The 7308-nt window shown below is 41.4% G+C and overlaps 1 long non-coding RNA gene across 2 annotated transcripts; it reads left to right on the top strand.

Annotated features, from left to right (window-relative positions):
- Positions 1–472: 472 nt before the first annotated feature.
- On the top strand, positions 473–6990 carry LOC146432364 (uncharacterized). 2 transcript variants are annotated; one of them, XR_014854423.1, is made up of 4 exons: positions 473–599; positions 1007–1112; positions 3436–3488; positions 5207–6990. It is a non-coding gene; the product is annotated as an uncharacterized LOC146432364 (long non-coding RNA). The 2 variants fall into 2 exon arrangements; XR_014854424.1 differs by lacking the exon at positions 3436–3488.
- The last annotated feature ends 318 nt before the right edge of the window (positions 6991–7308 follow it).

The raw sequence follows: 7308 nt of genomic DNA on the forward strand, positions 1-7308 counted from the left end.
CGTGCAATTTCTGATCAGCTCTTCTAAGGAACTCTGCTGGCTCAGAGTTTGAGTAAAGACAGCATTGAACATGCCTCCCCTACACTTCAGGGTTTTCTGCCAGCCCAACTGCTCCTGGGGAGTGACCTTGTCTCTAGGAATTAGGCCTTTCGTTACAGTCCCTTGTAAGGAGTTGAGAGAGGATTAATTGGTTTGCTCACTGCAGTTTCTGGAAGTATCTCACATTTTTCAGTGGAAGATGACTCTGGAAGTACTTTCCTACAGTGAAACAAATCCCTGCCAAAATAAAATGATGAATCCTGAATATTACTGGCAGCACTTCATGCCAATTTTTGAGTAGTTCCTTTCTATCTGCACCTCCGTCGCACACATTCGGTGAGTTTAATGCCCAGCTGTCAGTGTTTTCCTCCTTAGCTGACCATCAGGATGGCAAGCACAGGTGCAAGTCTCCTGAGCTCTCCCAGACCTCACATGGGAGACAAGAACTGGGCTCAGCAGAAACCCAGAATGCTCTCAGGGCAGATGTGAGTCTGCATGTGAGACCCTGAGACTGAGGATGGCTCCTGGGAGAAAATGCACATAGGGAATGCACAGCAAAGGTGAAACATTACTGAAGCCTTTTTTTCCCCTCTACAGTCACAGCACCTGTAACTGGGAGATCACTAAAAAATTCTTCTAGGGGAAAGATTTTGTCAAGGTTTACCAGAATAGCCTCACCCTTGTGGTGTGCCCCATCCACACCTGGCAGAGGGTGAGCAGACACTCTGCTGACCCAGGTGAACCTTGGTTGTCCTGATACTCAAGATGGGAGATGCTTTGCCTCAGCAGTGAGGAGGAAATAGATTGCTGCCTTTCCTGGGGCCAGCAGCAGCCAGAGAAAATGTTTTGGTGCTTGCCCTTGAAGAGAGATGCCTGGAAGCTCCCAGGGTCTTCATGTGTTAGCTATGGGAGGGACTTAAACAACCCAAGCATATTTAACGCTTGTTCTAACTCTTTCCACACGTAGCTGAAAGGGGCTTGTTTAGTGCAAAACCAGCCCTTGAGAGGTGACAGCATCTTCTGGATGGTGGCAGGTCCTGCATGGCAGCAGTGGCTCTTGCGTTTCTCACAAGGTGAGTGCAGAGGTAGAGAGAAAGTTGGAGAGTGGTGGGAGGTGTGCTGAGAGCTAACAAAGGCCTTCAAAGTAAGAGTGATGTTAGAGGGTGTCAGGAGGCAGAAGGTGCCAGCTGCCTGACAAAAGAAATATCATTACTCACTATTAAAGAACACTCCAGATGCTTGATATAGTCATGGGTGTTCTTCTGAAAATTTTTTTAGCAAAGCTCCTAGCCTGCCTACAATATTGTTTTCTGGAGTCCAGGCCAAAATTGGTGAGCTTTTGTTGAAGCAAATAGACCATGAATCTCATGAGTAAGAACCAGTCTTCGCGTCTAATGCTGCAGAGTGGTGGTTGCATCTTCACAAATACTAAAATCCTCTTCACACTGTCTTATTCCTCCGGGACATCATTACTAACAGGGACAGATTGTGCAGATCCTCTCAGCAGTCCAGGGTGGGATGAACATTTGCTCTAGGCACTCTCCAGTGTTTCTGCATCATAGATCTCTCTCCATCTCCACTCTCTTCCGTGCCTTTATAACGAGCTAATGGACAACTGTTACTCATGCCTAGAGATGTGTCTGTATCAAGAAAAATGAAAGCATGAAAAAATGAAAAAGTTCATCTGTTTACTTTCATTGGCAGAAATGTTATAGCGGATTGTACTCGAACTGCAGGACTCTTCCCAGACTTTACAAGCACAAGGGTGATTGAAACAGAATAGAAAAAAAATGGTGTTAAAACAGGACTGCTGAAATTAAACAGGTTGAAAGTTGTCTGGCAGCTCCAAATACAGCAGAGAAGTATAGCCCTAGAGTGCAGCAAATTTAATCTTTGAACAGGTTTATTGTTTTATCAGGTTTTTGTTTAAGAAGGGTTTCATTATATATAACATTGAGATAAATTTTTACATAGCAGATTTATTCAACAGGTTTATCCTTTTAACAGCCCTCATTGTATTTCAGCAGTTGGTGCGTGGGGTCTTATACATCAAGCAAGTTTATTACTTTATCAAGTATGAATTTTAAGAAGTTTTCCTAATAATAGAAGATGTGTGGAGATTTATAGGCGGTACATTGTTCTATTCAGTGTTTGAGCTGTTTTACCTAATGTAAGCTACATCGTAGCTACATGACAATGCTGCTCCAAATGGTGGTAATTGTGCTGTAACTCATACTATCTTCCCACCACTGTAATAGATCTCACTTTGCTGTCCCAGTGTTTTAAAAACCCTTAAAAGTCCAAGTACAACTACCCTGACTAAATTGTCTCTGTAAATTAGAAGAACAAAGTGAGGTAAAAAGCAGTATTGACATTAGTAAGTAAAAGGATTGTGCTGAGCTGTTTTGATAAAAATTCAGTACTTCTGGACTGCAGGAACTGCAAACTCTCCAAAATGGGATGGAGAACTTGCTTTGGCATCTGCAATAGGGAACTAGCAGTGTTTGGTGTCATCATAAATTTTTGATCCAAGGGTTTTCTTCCAAAAATATCTATTACTGATTATTCAATCCGGAAATCAGTTTTGGAAGTTATATCTTCCAGAGGGAATAGCATGAAAATCCAGGCAGCTGTCCCTGATTTGTGGCTCTCACTAAAGAAAGTAATTAAAGAATACTTGGGGTTTATGGCTTTTTTTAGGATTGTTTTAATCTTTCTGCTTCTGCTTGGAAGGAGAAAAGTAATATTAAAAAAATCCTTTGAGATGTAAAATCAGTTCCTATAAATGTTATTATTATTTGTACTTTTACAGCATGCAATTCAAATCAAGCTGGATCTCACTGATTTGTTCTAATGACAAAAGAAAGATCTATCACAAATTTCTTCATGTTGTGAAGTAGCAATTAATTTGTAGAGCTGCTTCAGTGTTTGCTGATGAAATGTTTTTCATCAGAAAATGCTGATTCATCAAAACTAGCCTGTTTATAGGTAAAAGTTAATTTAAATTTATTTGTCTCAGAAATATTGGAGGAAATATGAAATTTGGTTGAATGACAACCTGTAGGTTTGTATTTTATGTCAAAACAATGGGTTTTTAGGAATCTAAACTAAATACAACAGAAATTAAGTGCTTCAAAATGAACAGATGATTTGTTTTGTACTGGGTCATTTTTCTTTTTATGTCACACTTTGGTTCATTAACACATTTGAGAGTTCAGGTTTACATCATGGCTTAGGACAAGACATTTCTTGTACCTCACATTTTTACAGATGAGAGGAGTTTTCCTCCTAGCACTAGGTAGACAAAAGTATAAAAAGAGTATTCCACTGCAAAATACACTGCAGATTTGTATTATGATGCATATAATCTGCAAGTTTAATCCTTGCCTCTAACAGGTCCTGTCTTCCTGACATCTTTGCTCACATGAGGAGTTCTGACCCAAGGAATGGTAAAAGCCATTTGTGGTTATGGGGTACATCCAGTAATTTATGCTCCATTGGCCTGTTTATTTCTGAATATATTGTCTTGCTGCTCTCGCATTAAAACTTTCCTGGTCAGTGAGATGCTCCCATCTAAAATGTGAAAATTACTGGGTTTGTTTATTTGGGAAGGGAATGTTAGCCATTTCCTAGTTTAGAGCTGATATTTGTACTTATAAAACCCTTATTGTGAACACAGGGATGAATACAATGTGATAGCTCTAATAAAATAGGTGTACTTCTCTGCAGTAATCACATAGCTCTTTTCAGTGGTTCTAGCACAGAAGTTCTTACTTTTAAAGAGTAATTTGATTGACATCTACTTGATATTCTGTGATGACTTTGACATATAGTATATCTGGTTGACAGGTGCGTTGGGTGTACTCTACAGATATAGATAGACTTAAAAAAATGTATTTTCTAGAGGTAATTGTATGGTTTAGATAAAATCTGCAGTTCCTCCCAATGTACCTGTTATAACTGGCAGCTCTCAGCTCATGAAATATTCTAGTTTAAGGCCACTTAAAAAAAGAGACTGACACTTTAGATGAACAGATAAATTCAGTGAGAGTTTTGTCACTGCCTTCAGTGTGGCCAGGAGCTATGGCAGATCTCCTGCTTTGAGGGGATTTGGGTAGGGAGGGAATTGACACCTTACCTTGCTCCTGCTTCCCAAACATTGCCAGGCTGTGCCCTGAGCTTTCCTCCTTCCCCTCCCAGCTGTGTGTAGCTTGTCTTTATATCAGTCCCAGTGGGACAAAACCACCTTTTGTTCATGTTAACTTAATTCTAGGGCATCAGTGGTGTTATTTTTGGCTTCAGACACCTAAGCTGGCACAATAAATAGGTCAAATTTCTGTAGCATCTTTAGTCATGGGGTGGGAGCTTCGAAGATGTTAAAGGGAGATGTTAATTATTTCCCTGTTAAGTATTGCTTTTGAATGATGAGGCTCTTGGAGACAGGAGTTTGATATTTGTTATGAGCATTTCTTTCACAGTTCAAGAAAGGCCTGGGTAAGTTCATGCTAAATTGTGGGCTTTTTCCCCTGAATTTCATGCTTTTAATTTACCAGGCAGGTTTGAGAATGGCAAGCACTGTCCTTCAGTTTATAGAACTGCTGACAATCCAGCTCTGCTGAGTTCCAGGGTGGTGTTGATGGTGCCTTTGTGCTTGCACTGTTGTTTCCTACTAATTGGTGCTCATCCTCTTCCTAAATCCCAATAACCACAGGTGCCTGCCTTGAGCATTTTGCAGTGTCCAGCATAGCTGTGGGTCTGGCATGGTGGCTCTGCCACGTGAGGTGGTGTGGTGCAAAGTCACAGCAGCAGTGGCACCAGCCAGGTTCTGCCTCTCCTCCATTCCTGCATAACTGTCCTTCTCCCACACTTCTAAATTGCTCTATGGAGATGATCCATTAAGAATCACAATAAAGCTTGAACGTTTGAATAACCTTTGAAATTATTGACAAATCGGCCCCAATGGACTGCCTGGGAGCCTAATGTAGAAGAAAGATCGATGACAATGCTGCAGAGACAGGATCCAGGCTGCACAAGCAAGAGATATGTTATATGATTTTTGCATGCTGCCACTGGAGCACAAATAGAGCAGGAATGGTGCACTGTTTGAGGGGACCTTCTTTTCTTCTTGTGCTCTTTCTTTGGCTTTACCAGGTGCCTTTTCACACAGGACCTGGGATCATCAGGAACTTGGGAAGAAGTGACAAGCTGAAGCCACCAAGGGCTGTAACCCAGGGAGGACTTGCTTGAAGCTTATGTTGTGTGAACCTGGAAACTCCAATGCACCTTCTCATCTCTGCAAGGTCACCCACCACGTAAGGAATTCACTCCCAATCCTTGTGTGATCCCTGCTGCCATCATATAGAAGCATCTATAATCCAAAACACCCATTTAGCCACAAACTAGCCTCACTTTATTTCCATTTTTCAACTGGGGAAGAAGCAGTTTGTTCAGAATCTCAAAACAAATCTCTTTTAAAACCCAGGTAACGACTGTTTGAGTCAAGTTCACATTATTTTCTTTCTTCCATTCTCATGAGAACTGAGATCCTTGAATTTAGCCACTTCCGCAGGAGTCCTGGCTGTTGGCAGGGGTTGGCACAAGGGCCATGTTCACGTTTGTCACTCTCTCTGATTCTTCTGGGCCATCCAGGAGGTTTGAAGTCAATGTGCACACACTGAAAAGCTGGGTAACAAACTTAATTTATTAATGGCTGTTGCACCCTATTCTACAGCAAAAGGGCTACTTAGCAGAATGTATTAATAAAGTTTACATGTTTGGTGGACTAGCCCTCCTTTAGCACCACTATTTTTTTTTACCAGATAAATGTGTCCCACCCAGGCCTGTTTGGCACAACAGTGACCTCTAAAGGCTCGTTAGATTAATGGTGTCTCCAGAGCTCTCTTGCTTTAATTCTTATTTAAAGGTAGATGTGTGGCTCTGTATCAGGTGTTACCCCCTTCATGCTGAGCACATCTTTAGAAAGGTCAGCTCCTGGAAGGATCTGAAAGCCTGCTCCTTTTCCCTTGTGCTGTATAAAGGCACCTGACCTTTCAGTGATCCTAATTTCTCTTCCTTTCCTCTTCCCTCCACCCTCCCTCCAGCCTATTACTTATTGAAGTGGAAAAGACTTTCCCCCCACCCCCCTTTTTCTTTTTTCCCCAAATATTTCCTAAAATAAGTGACCAAAAACCAGTGATGACACAAGTTAAAATCCAGGCTACCTTGACATTTCACCAGGAACCTCCTCTTCTCAGCGCAATCCCATTGTGCAAAATTTGGAGCTGTGTGCAGGGTTGTGCTCTGCCTTGCACTGGGAGACCCTATGTTGTTTTTAGTAGATGAGTGCATAATGAGTGCATTAAAATATGTATGTTTTGGGGTTTTTCGCTTTAAAATGTGTTTTTCACTAATACCAAAAAACTGGAGTTAGATAGGGCTGGTTAAAGATGGGAAGAAGAAGAAGGAATAAAGCCCAGGGGAAGAGGCAGGAGAGGATAATGGGTTAGTGAGGGTTGAAATTAAGCAGAGGAAGCAGAGTGTAAATATGAGCAAAGGGGCAAAGTGAGAAGGGGGACAGTGAAGACCTGGGGGAAATAGGAAAGCCTTGAGTAATTGCAGGATTTTAAAGACAGCTGCAATGGGCAGGAGGCAAAAGTTGAAGCAAAACCTGTGATCCTACCTAGACACCTTAATTATCACTGCAGCTTTCCAGCTGTGGATTGTACATGTCTCCTGTTCAATTGACTTGCTGTCCCTTTCCCCAAACCACTTTACCTCTGTTTCTAAAGGGGAAGTTTTCTAGTTTAACAGTTGTATTTTTTTTAATTGAAAAGTGACATGGTTTTGGCAAACTTGTTTTCTGTCAGCAAGAAGCTGGTTAGCTCCTTGGTTGGTTCCACTTCCCTGGGAATTATCACTAATTGATTTTTTTTGTTCAAATCACTGCACTCCAGAGGCTTGTCTTTCTTGCTAAAATAGTACTAAAACCAACTGCAGTTGGAGGTGGTATCTCTGCCTGGGCTGTTCGATTCTTAGACTTTTATCATGAACATCTTTGCCCTTTTTGTATGGTCCTGATGGCATTCTTTGCTTGAGAGTTTTTCTCCCAAAGGGTTGCTCTCTCCCACTCATCTCAGCTACAGATTTGCTGCTTGTTTTTCTGTGGAGCTGGGATCATCTGGGATTAATAAAAAGGCCTTTTAATTCAGTTTGGCCAACTCCACCGTAGAATGATTGAGAGAAGCACATTATAGATAAAATTATTTTGTT

The sequence above is a fragment of the Lichenostomus cassidix genome, chromosome 11 (assembly GCF_008360975.1).
Source record: "Lichenostomus cassidix isolate B80296 chromosome 11, HeHo_3.0, whole genome shotgun sequence".
Classification (NCBI taxonomy): Eukaryota; Metazoa; Chordata; class Aves; order Passeriformes; family Meliphagidae; genus Lichenostomus; species Lichenostomus cassidix.